Source organism: Ranitomeya imitator, chromosome 3, assembly GCF_032444005.1.
Source record: "Ranitomeya imitator isolate aRanImi1 chromosome 3, aRanImi1.pri, whole genome shotgun sequence".
Classification (NCBI taxonomy): Eukaryota; Metazoa; Chordata; class Amphibia; order Anura; family Dendrobatidae; genus Ranitomeya; species Ranitomeya imitator.
The window spans coordinates 794,357,736-794,371,178 of NC_091284.1; the positions used below are offsets into that span (position 1 = coordinate 794,357,736).

The following is a 13,443-nucleotide window of genomic DNA, read 5'->3' on the forward strand; positions in this document are numbered from 1 at the left end:
TGCCATTCCGACCCATGACGCAGCATATGCGTCATGGAAAGATCGCGTCCCTGCAGGCCGGGTGAAAGGGTTAACTCCCATTTCACCCGATCTGCAGGGACAGGGGGAGTGGTAGTTTAGCCCAGGGGGGGTGGCTTCACCCCCTCGTGGCTACGATCGCTCTGATTGGCTGTTGAAAGTGAAACTGCCAATCAGAGCGATTTGTAATATTTCACCTAAAAAACTGGTGAAATATTACAATCCAGCCATGGCCGATGCTGCAATATCATCGGCCATGGCTGGAAACACTTATGTGCACCCACCCCACCCCTCCGATCGCCCCCCCCAGCCCCCCGATCTGTGGTCCGCTGCCCTCGGTCCTGTGCTCCGCTCCCCCGTCCTCCTGTCCGCTTCCCCCGTGCACCAATCACACCCCCCGCGCTCCAATCAAACCCCCCCGCACTCCGGTCCCCCCCCGCACACAGCGACCCCCCCCCCCGTGCTCCGATCCACCCCCCCGCACAGCGATCCCTCACCCCGTGCTCCAATCCTCCCCCGTGCTCCAATCCTCCCTCCCGTGTTCTGATCCACCCCCCCCATGCTCCGATCCACCCCCCCGTGCTCCGACGCCCCCCCCGTGCCCTGATCTCCCCCCCCTTATACTTACCTGGCCGCCCGAGGTCCGTCCGTCTTCTTTCCTGGGCGCCGCCATCTTCCAAAATGGCGGGCGCATATGCAGTGCGCCCGCCGAATCTGCCGGCCGGCAGATTCGTTCCAGAGTGAATTTTGATCACTGAGATATAACCTATCTCAGTGATCAAAATAAAAAAAATAGTAAATGACCCCCCCCTTTGTCACCCCCATAGATAGGGACAATAAAAAAATAAAGAATTTTTTTTTTTTTCACTAAGGTTGGGGTAAGAACTAGGGTTAGGGTTAGGGGTAGGGTTAGGGTTAGGGTTAGGGTTAGGGGTAGGGTTAGGGTTAGGGGTAGGGTTAGGGTTAGGGTTAGGGGTAGGGTTAGGGGTAGGGTTAGGGTTAGGGGTAGGGGTAGGGTTAGGGGTAGGGTTAGGGGTAGGGTTAGGGGTAGGGTTAGGGTTAGGGTTTCGGTATGTGCACACATATTCTGGTCCTATGCGGATTTTTCCGCAGCGGATTTGAAAAATCCACAGTGCTAAACCGCTGCGGATTTATGGTGGATTTACCGCGGTTTTTCTGCGCATTTCACTGCGGTTTTACAACTGCGATTTTCTATTGGAGCAGTTGTAAAACCGCTGCGGAATCCGCAGAAAGAAGTGACATGCTGCGGAATGTAAACCGCTGCGTTTCCGTGCAGTTTTTCCGCAGCATGTGTACAGCGATTTTTGGTTCCCATAGGTTCACATTGAACTGTAAACTCATGGGAAACTGCTGCGGATCCGCAGCATTTTCTGCAGCGTGTGCACATACCTTTAGAATTAGGCTATGTGCACACGGTGCGGATTTGGCTGCGGATTCGCAGCAGTGTTCCATCAGGTTTACAGTACCATGTAAACATATGGAAAACCAAATCCGCTGTGCCCATGGTGCGGAAAATACCGCGCGGGAACGCTGCGTTGTATTTTCCGCAGCATGCCAATTCTTTGTGCGGATTCCGCGGCGTTTTACACCTGTTCCTCAATAGGAATCCGCAGGTGAAATCCGCACAAAAAACACTGGAAATCCGCGGAAAATCCGCAGGTAAAACGTAGTGCCTTTTACCCGCGGATTATTCAAAAATGGTGCTGAAAAATCTCATACGAATCTGCAACGTGGACATATAGCCTTAGGGTTGGGTTGGAATTAGGGTTGTGGTTAGGGTTAGGGGTGTGTTGGGGTTAGGGTTGTGGTTAGGGGTGTGTTGGGGTTAGGGTTGTGATTAGGGTTATGGCTACAGTTGGGATTAGGGTTAGGGGTGTGTTGGGGTTAGTGTTGGAGGTAGAATTGAGGGCTTTCCACTGTTTAGGCACATCAGGGGGTCTCCAAACGCAACATGGCGCCACCATTGATTCCAGCCAATCTTGTATTCAAAAATTCAAATGGTGCTCCCTCACTTCCGAACCCCGACGTGTGCCCAAACAGTGGTTTACCCCCACATATGGGGTACCAGCATACTCAGGACAAACTGCGCAACAATTACTGGGGTCCAATTTCTCCTGTTACCCTTGAGAAAATAAAAAATTGCTTGCTAAAACATCATTTTTGAGGAAAGAAAAATGATTTTTTATTTTCACGGCTCTGCGTTGTAAACGTCTGTGAAGAACTTGGGGGTTCAAAGTGCTCACCACATATCTAGATAAGTTCCTTGGGGGGTCTAGTTTCCAAAATGGGGTCACTTGTGGGGGGTTTCTACTGTTTAGGCACACCAGGGGCTCTGCAAACGCAACGTGACGCCCGCAGACCATTCCATCAAAGTCTGCATTTCAAAAGTCACTACTTCCCTTCTGAGCCCCCACGTGTGCCCAAACAGTGGTTTACCCCCACACATGGGGTATCAGCGTACTCAGGAGAAACTGGACAACAACTTTTGTGGTCCAATTTCTCCTGTAACCCTTGGGAAAATAAAAAATTCTGGGCTAAAAAATTGTTTTTGAGGAAAGAAAACGTATTTATTATTTTCACGGCTCTGCGTTATAAACTTCTGTAAAGCACTTGGGGGTTGAAAGTGCTCACCACACATCTAGATAAGTTCCTTTGGGGGTCTAGTTTCCAAAATGGGGTCACTTGTGGGGGGTTTCTACTGTTTAGGCACACCAGGGGCTCTGCAAACGCAACGTGACGCCCGCAGACCATTCCATCAAAGTCTGCATTTCAAAAGTCACTACTTCCCTTCTGAGCCCCCACGTGTGCCCAAACAGTGGTTTACCCCCACACATGGGGTATCAGCGTACTCAGGAGAAACTGGACAACAACTTTTGGGGTCAAATTTCTCCTGTTACCCTTGGGAAAATAAAAAATTGCGGGCTAAAATTCATTTTTGAGAAAATAATTTTTTAATTTTATTTTCATGGCTCTGCGTTATAAACTTCTGTGAAGCACTTGAGGGTTCAAAGTGCTCACTACACATCTAGATTAGTTCCTTTGGGGGTCTAGTTTCCAAAATGGGGTAATTTGTGGGGGATCTCCAATGTTTAGGCACACAGGGGCTCTCCAAACGCGACATGGTGTCCGCTAATGATTGGAGATAATTTTCCATTTAAAAAGCCAAATGGCGTGCCTTCCCTTCTGAGCCCTGCCGTGTGCCCAAACAGTGGTTTACCCCCACATATGGGGTATCTGCATACTCAGGACAAACTGGACAACAACATTTGTGGTCCAATTTCTCCTATTACCATTGGCAAAATAGGAAATTCCAGGCTAAAAAATCATTTTTGAGAAAAGAAAAATTATTTTTTATTTTCATGGCTCTGCATTATAAACTTCTGTGAAGCACCTGGGGGTTTAAAGTGCTCAGTATGCATCTAGGTAAGTTCCTTGGGGGGTCTAGTTTCCAAAATGGGGTCACTTGTGGGGGAGCTCCATTGCATAGGCACACAGGGGCTCTCCAAATGCGACATGGTGTCCGCTAACAATTGGAGCTAATTTTCCATTCAAAAAGTTAAAAGGCGCGCCTTCCCTTCCGAGCCCTGCCGTGTGCCCAAACAGTGGTTTACCCCCACATATGAGGTATCGGCGTACTCGGGAGAAATTGCTCAACAAATTTTAGGATCCATTTTATCCTGTTGCCCATGTGAAAATGAAAAAATTGAGGCGAAAATAAATTTTTTGTGAAAAAAAAGTACTTTTTCATTTTTACGGATCAATTTGTGAAGCACCTGAGGGTTTAAAGTGCTCACTAGGCATCTAGATAAGTTCCTTGGGGGGTCCAGTTTCCAAAATGGGGTCACTTGTGGGGGAGCTCCAATGTTTAAGCACACAGGGTCTCTCCAAGCGCGACATGGTGTCCGCTAACGATGGAGATAATTTTTCATTCAAAAAGTCAAATGGCGCTCCTTCCCTTCCGAGCCTTACCATGTGCCCAAACAGTGGTTTACCCCCACATGTGAAGTATCGGTGTACTCAGGAGAAATTGCCAAACAAATTTTAGGATCCATTTTATCCTGTTGTCCATGTGAAAATGAAAAAATTGTGGCTAAAAAACTTTTTTTGTGAAAAAAAAGTACTTTTTCATTTTTACGGATCAATTTGTGAAGAATCTGGGGGTTTAAAGGGCTCACTATGCATCTAGATAAGTTCCTTGGGGCGTCTAGTTTCCAAAATGGGGTCACTTGTGGGGGAGCTCCAATTTTTAGGCACACGGGGGCTCTCTAAATGTGACATGGTGTCCGCTAAAGAGTGCAGCCAATTTTTCATTCAAAAAGTCAAATGGCGCTCCTTCCCTTCCAACCCCTGCCGTGCGCCCAAACAGTGGTTTACCCCCACATATGAGGTATCAGCGTACTCAGGACAAATTGGACAACAACTTACGTGGTTCAGTTTCTCCTTTTACCATTGGGAAAATAAAAAAATTGTTGCTGAAAAATCATTTTTGTGACTAAAAAGTTAAATGTTCATTTTTTCCTTCCATGTTGCTTCTGCTGCTGTGAAGCACCTGAAGGGTTAATAAACTTCTTGAATGTGGTTTTGTGCACCTTGAGGGGTGCAGTTTTTAGAATGGTGTCACTTTTGGGTATTTTCAGCCATATAGACCCCTCAAACTGACTTCAAATGTGAGGTGGTCCCTAAAAAAAATGGTTTTGTAAATTTCGTCGTAAAAATGAGAAATCGCTGGTCAAATTTTAACCCTTATAACTTCCTAGCAAAAAAAAATTTTGTTTCCAAAATTGTGCTGATGTAAAGTAGACGTGTGGGAAATGTTATTTATTAACTATTTTGTGTCACATATCTCTCTGGTTTAACAGAATAAAAATTCAAAATGTGAAAATTGCGAAATTTTCAAAATCTTCGCCAAATTTCCGTTTTTATCACAAATAAACACAGAATTTATTGACCTAAATTTACCACTAACATGAAGCCCAATATGTCACGAAAAAACAATCTCAGAACCGCTAGGATCCATTGAAGCGTTCCTGAGTTATTACCTCATGAAGGGACACTGGTCAGAATTGCAAAAAACGGCAAGGTCTTTAAGGTCAAAATAGGCTGGGTCATGAAGGGGTTAAATTGGTTACAGGGGTACACGGGCAGCAGTGGTGTGGTCAGTGGAGGCCTAGTGGAAGGAGTGACCGCAGACAGGCATCGAAGGCCTAAAATAATAACACATGGCTGTAGGCAATTTTAAATTGGTTCCAGGGGTACACGGGCAGCAGTGGTGTGGTCAGTGGAGGCCTAGTGGAAGGAGTCACCGCAGACAGGCATTGAAGGCCTAAAATAATAACACATGGCTGTAGGCAATTTTAAATTGGTTACAGGGGTACACGGGCAGCAGTGGTGTGGTCAGTGGAGGCCTAGTGGAAGGAGTGACCGCAGACAGGCATCGAAGGCCTAAAATAATAACACATGGCTGTAGGCAATTTTAAATTGGTTCCAGGGGTACACGGGCAGCAGTGGTGTGGTCAGTGGAGGCCTAGTGGAAGGAGTGACCACAGACAGGCATCGAAGGCCTAACATAACAAAAATGTCAATACAATGGTATTGTCAGTGGCAGGCATTGAAGGATGTCAGCGCATAGACTAAACATTGGTGGAGCTGTGAGATAATTTTGCAAGTGGTAGAGCACTGTTTGAGCTGGGGTGGGGGGAAACTGTCTTGTGGCCGGCGGTACAGGCCCAGGGCCCCTCATATTACAACGGTGTGTCTGACGTTGGGTGCGCACCACCACCGCCAGAGACACTTTATTGTACTAGGAGGGACCCAGTGGCAGTGCCGTCGACCAAAAGCGGGCTCACCCACCTCTTCAGACAAACTGCACTCTCACGGGTGCTGTCGCCAAGTGTCGATACCACGGCCCCGTGTGGGGAGTTTGGCCATTTAGTGAGGTGTAAACATGTCGTATGCTGGACAATCAGGTGCTGAAAATTACGAGATTGGAAAAGGCATTCAGAATAGTCCACAGGCAAGACCTTTTCATAGGAAAGCTAGGTGTCAGCCGGGCAAGGTGGGGCAAAAGATTTCGAAATCCAGTTGTGGTTCATTTTAATGAAGGTTAGATCATCTACATTTTGGGTAGCCAGACGAGTCCTTTTTTCTGTTAGTATTGAACCTGCAGCACTGAATACTCTTTCTGATAGGACACTAGCTGCCGGGCAAGCAAGCTCCTGCAATGCATATTCTGCCAATTCTGGCCAGGTGTCTAATTTTGATGCCCAGTAATCAAATGGGAATGACGGTTGAGGGAGAACATCGATAAGGGATGAAAAATAGTTTGTAACCATACTGGACAAATGTTGTCTCCTGTCACTTTGAATTGATGCTGCAGTACCTGTCCTGTCTGCGGTCATAGCAAAATCACTCCACAACCTGGTCAGAAAACCCCTCTGGCCAACGCCACTTCTGATTTCTGCCCCTCTAACTCCTCTGGTCTGCTGGCCCCTGCAGCTCGTGTGAGAACGATCACGGGCGCTGTGTGCAGGGAATGCCAGAAGCAAACGGTCAACAAGAGTTGATTGTTTGGTTGCTAATATTAGTTCCAAGTTCTCATGTGGCATTATATTTTGCAATTTGCCTTTATAGCGAGGATCAAGGAGGCAGGCCAACCAGTAATCGTCATCATTCATCATTTTAGTTATGCGTGTGTCCCTTTTGAGGATACGTAAGGCATAATCCGCCATGTGGGCCAAAGTTCCAGTTCTCAAATCTGCGGTTGTGCTTGGTTGAGGGGCAGTTTCAGGCAAATCCACGTCACTTGTGTCCCTCAAAAAACCAGAACCCGGCCTTGCCGCGCCACCAATTTCCAGTGGCCCCGGAAAAGCTTCCTCATTAAAAATATAATCATCCCCATCATCCTCCTCGTCCTCCTCTTCGCCCGCTACCTCGTCCTGTACACTGCCCTGGCCAGACAATGGCTGACTGTCATCAAGGCTTTCCTCTTCCTCAGCTGCAGACGCCTGATCCTTTATGTGCGTCAAACTTTGCATCAGCAGACGCATTAGGGGGATGCTCATGCTTATTATGGCGTTGTCTGCACTAACCAGCCATGTGCATTCCTCAAAACACTGAAGGACTTGACACATGTCTTGAATCTTCGACCACTGCACACCTGACAACTCCATGTCTGCCATCCTACTGCCTGCCCGTGTATGTGTATCCTCCCACAAAAACATAACAGCCCGCCTCTGTTCGCACAGTCTCTGAAGCATGTGCAGTGTTGAGTTCCACCTTGTTGCAACGTCTATGATTAGGCGATGCTGGGGAAGGTTCAAAGAACGCTGATAGGTCTGCATACGGCTGGAGTGTACGGGCGAACGGCGGATATGTGAGCAAAGTCCACGCACTTTGAGGAGCAGGTCGGATAACCCCGGATAACTTTTCAGGAAGCACTGCACCACCAGGTTTAAGGTGTGAGCCAGGCAAGGAATGTGTTTCAGTTGGGAAAGGGAGATGGCAGCCATGAAATTCCTTCCGTTATCACTCACTACCTTGCCTGCCTCAAGATCTACAGTGCCCAGCCACGACTGCGTTTCTTTCTGCAAGAACTCGGACAGAACTTCCGCGGTGTGTCTGTTGTCGCCCAAACACTTCATAGCCAATACAGCCTGCTGACGTTTGCCAGTAGCTGCCCCATAATGGGAGACCTGGTGTGCAACAGTGGCAGCTGCGGATGGAGTGGTTGTGCGACTGCGGCCTGTGGACGAGCTCTCGCTTCTGCAGGAGGACGAAGAGGAGGAGGAGGGGGTGCAAACGGCTACAGCCAATTGTTTCCTAGACCGTGGGCTAGGCAGAACTGTCCCAAACTTGCTGTCCCCTGTGGACCCTGCATCCACCACATTTAACCAGTGTGCCGTGATGGACACGTAACGTCCCTGGCCATGCCTACTGGTCCATGCATCTGTTGTCAGGTGCACCTTTGTGCTCACAGATTGCCTGAGTGCATGGACGATGCGCTCTTTAACATGCTGGTGGAGGGCTGGGATGGCTTTTCTGGAAAAAAAGTGTCGACTGGGTAGCTCGTAGCGTGGTACAGCGTAGTCCATCAGGGCTTTGAAAGCTTCGCTTTCAACTAACCGGTAGGGCATCATCTCTAACGAGATTAGTCTAGCTATGTGTGCGTTCAAACCCTGTGTACGCGGATGCGAGGCTAAGTACTTCCTTTTTCTAACCATAGTCTCATGTAGGGTGAGCTGGACTGGAGAGCTGCAGATCGTGGAACTAGCGGGGGTGCCGGTGGACATGGCAGGCTGAGAGACGGTGGGAGATGGTATTGTTGCCACCGGTGCCCTAGATGCAGTGTTTCCTACTACGAAACTGGTGATTCCCTGACCCTGAAGGCTTTGGCCTGGCAAAGAAACCTGCACAGATGCTGCAGGTGGTGCGGAAAATGGTGGCCCTACACTGCCGGAAGGGATGTTGCGTTGCTGACTAGCTTCATTGGCCGAGGGTGCTACAACCTTAAGGGATGTTTGGTAGTTAGTCCAGGCTTGCAAATGCATGGTGGTTAAATGTCTATGCATGCAACTTGTATTGAGACTTTTCAGATTCTGTCCTCTGCTTAAGGTAGTTGAACATTTTTGACAGATTACTTTGTGCTGATCAATTGGATGTTGTTTAAAAAAATGCCAGACTGCACTCTTTCTAGCATCGGATACCTTTTCAGGCATTGCAGACTGAGCTTTAACCGGATGGCCACGCTGTCCTCCAACAGGTTTTAGCTTTGCCACGCGTTTTGGGCAAGATACGGGCCCGGCAGATGGAACCTGTTGCGATGTTGATGCCTGCTGCGGCCCCTCCTCCTCCGCTTCAGAACTGCTGCCGCCTGCACCCTGTTCCCCCAATGGCTGCCAATCGGGGTCAAGAACTGGGTCATCTATTACCTCTTCTTGTAGCTCGTGTGCAACTTCGTCTGTGTCATCTTGTCGGTCGGTGGTATAGCGTTCGTGATGGGGCAACATAGTCTCATCAGGGTCTGATTCTTGATCAGCACCCTGCGATGGCAATGTTGTGGTCTGAGTCAAAGGACCAGGATAGTAGTCTGGCTGTGGCTGTGCATCAGTGCACTCCATGTCAGATTCAACTTGTAATGGGCATGGACTGTTAACTGCTTCACTTTCTAAGCCAGGGACGGTATGTGTAAAGAGCTCCATGGAGTAACCCGTTGTGTCGCCTGCTGCATTCTTCTCTGTTGTTGTTTTCGCTGAAGAGGACAAGGAAGCGACTTGTCCCTGACCGTGAACATCCACTAACGACGCGCTGCTTTGACATTTACCAGTTTCACGAGAGGAGGCAAAAGAGCTAGAGGCTGAGTCAGCAAGATAAGCCAAAACTTGCTCTTGCTGCTCCGGCTTTAAAAGCGGTTTTCCTACTCCCAGAAAAGGGAGCGTTCGAGGCCTTGTGTAGCCAGACGACGAACCTGGCTCCACAGCTCCAGACTTAGGTGCAATATTTTTTTTCCCACGACCAGCTGATGCTCCACCACTACCACTACCCTCATTACCAGCTGACAATGAACGCCCCCGGCCACGACCTCTTCCACCAGACTTCCTCATTGTTTTAAAAACGTAACCAAACTAACGGTATTTGTTGCTGTCACACAACTTACACGGTGAGCTATAACTTCAGTATGATTTAGCTACCCCTTTACAGGTGGGTGAGACCACAACGAAAATCAGCCACAATGTTACACACTCTGTTGTTGTTGGCAACAAATGAGATGGCACACACGCAGGACTGTCACTGAAGCGCAAATGTAAATATTTATCTCCCACTGATTTGTGTTTGTTTTTTTTAAAAGGGAGACTTCAGAAAAAAAAAAATTAAAAAAAAATTATTTTTTACAGAAGAATTTATAAAACAAATAAAATGAAATGATTGTTTCAGGGAGAATTTAGGAAAAAAAAAAAAAAAAAAAAAGGCTTTGTAGGGCCCACTGAGTGAGAGAGGACGCACACAGGAGTCAGGAGTGGCACACAAACCCAGAGGCCAATATTAATCTCCCACCGATTGATTTAGTTATTTTTTTTGGTAGATTTTGGAACCCAAATCAAGCAAAAAAATTAATAGGCTTTCTATGGCCCACAATTGGAGAGAGAGAGAGAGATGGCACACCCAGGAGTCAAGACTGGCACACAAGCAGAAAGGGCAATATTAATCTCCCACAGATTTTTTTTTTTTTTTTTTTTTTTCAGGGAGACTTTAGGAAAAAAAAAAATAGAATAAAATGATTTTTTCAGGAAGAATTTAGAAACCAAAGAAAATAAAATGATTGTTTCAGGGAGAATTTAGAAAACAAATAAAACAAAAAATAGGCTTTCTAGGGCCCACTGAGTGACAGATGACGCACACAGGAGTCAGGAGTGGCACACAAGCCAAGAGGCCAATATTAATCTCCCACTGATTGATTTAGTTATTTTTTTTGGTAGATTTTGGAACCCAAATCAAGCAAAAAAATTAATAGGCTTTCTATGGCCCACAATTGGGGAGAGAGAGAGAGATGGCACACCCAGGAGTCAAGACTGGCACACAAGCAGAAGGGGCAATATGAATCTCCCACAGATTTTTTTTTTTTTTTTTTTTCAGGGAGACTTGAGAGAAAAAAAAAAACCAAAAAAATGATTTTTTTCAGGAATAATTTAGAAACCAAAGAAAATAAAATGATTGTTTCAGGGAGAATTTAGAAAACAAATAAAACAAAAAATAGGCTTTCTAGGGCCCACTGAGTGACAGATGACGCACACAGGAGTCAGGAGTGGCACACAAGCCCAGAGGCCAATATTAATCTCCCACTGATTGATTTAGTGATTTTTTTCGGTAGATTTTGGAACCCAAATCAAGCAAAAAAATTAATAGGCTTTCTATGGCCCACAATTGGGGAGAGAGAGAGAGATGGCACACCCAGGAGTCAAGACTGGCACACAAGCAGAAGGGGCAATATGAATCTCCCACAGATTTTTTTTTTTTTTTTTTTTCAGGGAGACTTGAGAGAAAAAAAAATACCAAAAAAATGATTTTTTTCAGGAATAATTTAGAAACCAAAGAAAATAAAATGATTGTTTCAGGGAGAATTTAGAAAACAAATAAAACAAAAAATAGGCTTTCTAGGGCCCACTGAGTGACAGATGACGCACACAGGAGTCAGGAGTGGCACACAAGCCCAGAGGACAATATTAATCTCCCATTTTTTTTTTTTTCCAGGGAAAATTTATAAACCCAATAAAAAAAATAATAATAAATAGGCTTTCTATGGCCCACTATCTGAGAGAGAGAGATGGCACGCTTAGGACTGGCACACAAGCCCAAAGCCCAATATTAATCTCCCACTGATTGATTTAATGATTTTTTCAGGTAGAATTTAGAACCCAAATCAAGCAAAAAAATTAATAGGCTTTCTATGGCCCACTGAGTGAGAGATGGCACACACAGGAGTAAGGAGTGGCACACAAGCCCTGAGGCCAATATTTTTCTCCCACTGATTGATTGATTGATTTTTTCAGGTAGAATTATGAACCCAAATCAACCCAAAAAATAAATAGGCTTTCTATGGCCCACTATTTGTGAGAGAGATGGCACGCTCAGGACTGGCATACAAGCCCAGAGGCCAATATTAATCTCCCACTTTTTTTTTTTCCAGGGAAAATTTATAAACCCAATAAAAAAAAAAATAATAAATAGGCTTTCTATGGCCCACTATCTGAGAGAGAGAGATGGCACGCTTAGGACTGGCACACAAGCCCAAAGGCCAATACTAATCTCCCACTGATTGATTGATTGATTTTTTAAGGTAGAATTATGAACCCAAATCAACCAAAAAAATAAATAGGCTTTCTATGGCCCACTATTTGTGAGAGAGATGGCACGCTCAGGACTGGCACACAAGCCCAGAGGCCAATATTAATCTCCCACTTTTTTTTTTTTCCAGGGAAAATTTATAAACCCAATAAAATAATAAAAAAATAGGCTTTCTATGGCCCACTATCTGAGAGAGAGAGAGATGGCACGCTTAGGACTGGCACACAAGCCCAAAGGCCAATATTAATCTCCCACTGATTGATTTATTGATTTTTTCAGGTAGAATTTAGAACCCAAATCAAGCAAAAAAATTAATAGGCTTTCTATGGCCCACTGAGTGAGAGATGGCACACACAGGAGTAAGGAGTGGCACACAAGCCCTGAGGCCAATATTTTTCTCCCACTGATTGATGTTGTGATTTTTTCTGGTAGATTTTGGAACCCAAATCAAGCAAAAAAATAAATAGGCTTTCTATGGCCCACTGAGTGAGAGATGACACAGACAGAGATGGCACTCTAGCAGAAATGTCAATCTTAATCTCCCACCAAAAAAAAAAAAAAAAAAAAAAAGGAACTGTCCTTCAATTACTATCTCCCTGCAGTAATCTCAGCCAGGTATGGCAGGCAGCAACAAGGAGTGGACTGATGCACAAATTAAATAAAAAGTGTGGACAAACAAACAAGATAGCTGTGCAGAAAGGAAGGAACAAGAGGATTTGTGCTTTGAAAAAAGCAGTTGGTTTGCACAGCGGCGTACACACAGCAATGCAGCTATCAGGGAGCCTTCTAGGGCAGCCCAATGAGCTACAGCGCTGAGGAAAAAAAAAAAAAAAAAAAGGAGCTTCCACTGTCCCTGCACACCGAAGGTGGTGTTGGGCAGTGGAAATCGCTACAGCACAAGCGGTTTTGTGGTTAATGGACCCTGCCTAACACTATCCCTGCTTCTGACGAAGCGGCAGCAACCTCTCCCTAGGCTCAGATCAGCAGCAGTAACATGGCGGTCGGCGGGAACTCCCCTTTATAGCCCCTGTGACGCCGCAGACAGCAAGCCAATCACTGCAATGCCCTTCTCTAAGATGGTGGGGACCAGGACCTATGTCATCACGCTGCCCACACTCTGCGTTTACCTTCATTGGCTGAGAAATGGCGCTTTTCGCGTCATTGAAACGCGACTTTGGCGCGAAAGTCGCGTACCGCATGGCCGACCACGCACAGGGGTTGGATCGGGTTTCATGAAACTCGACTTCGCCAAAAGTCGGCGACTTTTGAAAATGTTCGACCCGTTTCGCTCAACCCTACCTGCGAGTCCTTTTCTCACTTATACAGAAAGCCTGTGAGTCCCGCTTTCCCCGCCCACACACTGTGATCGACAGCTCATTCTGTATGCAAACTCACAGAAAAAAGTAGGAATTAGACTCCATTTTGTGGCCCCACTCTTTTCTACATCCTCCTGAGCGTCCTGCTTCCAAATATCTCATTGACCTCTTTCATTATTAGGCTAAGCTCACATCATCTAATTTTCATCCAGATAAATGTATGTTAATTGAAATGTAATACAGCAGTTTT

The 13,443-nt window shown here is 46.1% G+C and overlaps 1 protein-coding gene across 1 annotated transcript in view; it reads right to left on the minus strand.

Moving 5' to 3' along the window:
- TRPC6 (transient receptor potential cation channel subfamily C member 6) overlaps nucleotides 1-13,443 on the minus strand; it is a 250,146-nt gene that overhangs the window by 123,938 nt on the left and 112,765 nt on the right. The gene's annotated exons all lie outside the window — the stretch shown is intronic.